Source organism: Orycteropus afer, unplaced genomic scaffold, assembly GCF_000298275.1.
Source record: "Orycteropus afer afer isolate SDZICR_OR568_19922 unplaced genomic scaffold, OryAfe1.0 scaffold00145, whole genome shotgun sequence".
Taxonomy (NCBI): Eukaryota; Metazoa; Chordata; class Mammalia; order Tubulidentata; family Orycteropodidae; genus Orycteropus; species Orycteropus afer.
In genome coordinates this window covers 5,748,786-5,750,629 of record NW_006921732.1, presented here as the reverse complement: position 1 = coordinate 5,750,629, position 1,844 = coordinate 5,748,786, and the positions used below count along the sequence as shown (strand labels likewise).

At 35.5% G+C, this 1,844-nt stretch overlaps 1 protein-coding gene and 1 pseudogene across 1 annotated transcript in view; both read right to left on the bottom strand.

The window, feature by feature from the left end:
• CPT2 (carnitine palmitoyltransferase 2) overlaps positions 1-1,844 on the bottom strand; it is a 39,351-nt gene that overhangs the window by 3,261 nt on the left and 34,246 nt on the right. The window lies entirely within an intron of this gene.
• On the bottom strand, positions 182-860 carry LOC103201254 (annotated as a pseudogene).

Here is a 1,844-nt window from a genome sequence, read left to right as displayed (position 1 = left end):
TGTTACCAAATTAAGTCACTGTCCTTTCCACACATCATCTAGTTGTAAAAGTATCAATGTATCAAATAAGAGTTCTTCTAATAAAGAACCAAATTAAAAACAAAACAAAACAAAAAACACAATCATTCTAAATTCACTACAGAGAAATTTTTCAGGACTTCACTAATCATTTATCCCACTTTCATATCCTATATATTTTTTCATGTTCAACAAACTGATTCAAATTATTTAAGTTATCCCACCATTTAATGAGAAAAGTCTCTGCAGTAATTTTAAACCATAGAGTTACCTTAATTTCACCACTGGCTGTTTTTTTTTCAGAAGTTCTTGTAGTTCTTCTTTTGACACATAACAATAGCTTTTAATCTCATTGGGATCTGGATCCAAAGTTACATTCTTCTTCACAAACAAAATGTAATCAATTTCATGTTCACCCCAAATACTATCAGACTGAGCCTTGTAGTGAATTCATGTTAATTAATTTATTCTGGCAGAGCCTCTTCCATGGGAATTCCTAACTCAGTTTTTAAACACCTCTGTGCTGCTCATCTTACTCCAACTGCATCATTTTCTTCAAGTTCTCCTGGATTACTTAATGGATGACTATAACAAGTATTGGTAAAAACAACCTGGAAAGGTAATTTCAGCATCTGATCACTGCTGTAATAGGAGCTTGTTTTCTGTGTTGAATAAGAAGACACTAAAAGCACGATGCAATAATCTTTTTCAATATTTTCATTCAAGTAGCAATTCTTTTTCATCCCAGCCCCAATTTTGTTGTCATCTTCAGTAAGAATGCACATCTGTGCCAGAAGTTGAATCTGATCCTCATCGAGATTGTCAGTGTTTATCTCAGTCATCGTAACAATATGTCTGACCTATCTTAAAACACCTGCGCTCCTGCTGCAGCCGACTGCCCTGTCACATAGCCCAACAAAAACACCTGCCAAGGCAAGCAGCACCTCGCCTCTCCTTTGAGCACCAGCAAGTAGATTATTTTTTTGCTTTGCAATAATTCACAATATATAAACGGGATCATAATATGTGATCTTTTGCATCTGGTTCTTTCACTTAATGTCTTCAATGCTCATCAATGTTGTACCATGTATCAGGATCTCATTCCTTTTTATTGACAAGTAATGTTCTATTCTATGAAACTCTTACTGTCATTGAGTCGATTCTGAACCATAGTGACCTTTCCTTGGATTTCTGAGGTAGTATCTCTACAGAAGTAGACTACACAGTCTTCCTTCTGAGGAGTGACTAGTGGTTTGAATCACCAGCCTTCTGGTTAGCAGTCAAATGCCTTAGGCTCTATACCTTACTTATTCATTCATCAGTTGGCAATTTGGGTTGTTTCTACTTTTTGGCTATTATGAACAATGCTGCTATGAACTTTTACACATATTTTCAATTCTCTTGGGAGTGGAATTGCTAGGTCATGTAGTATTCTATTTAACCTTTAGAGGAACTACCACATTGTTTCCCAAAGTGGCTTCAACATTCCCAACAGTAATGTATGAAGGTTCCAATTCCTCCACACCCTTGTCAACAATTATTAGTGTCTGTGTTCTTTATTGTAGTCATTTTCATGGCTGTGAAGTGGTAACTCACGTGGCTTTCATTTGCTTTTCCCTAACCCTGATGTGTGTGTTAATTGCTTTTTCCTCATTCTGTTTCCTTTCTTGGTTCTTTTTTTTTAATCTTTCATTCATTTGACAAATATTTATTGATTGTGCATGGAATCGATTTGCAGTTAAAAGAGAAATTTCTCCTCAAGCTTGTTTAGTAGTCAGGAACCTAAGTCTCCTCATCTTGGCCTAGACTTTTTTTTTTTTTTTTTT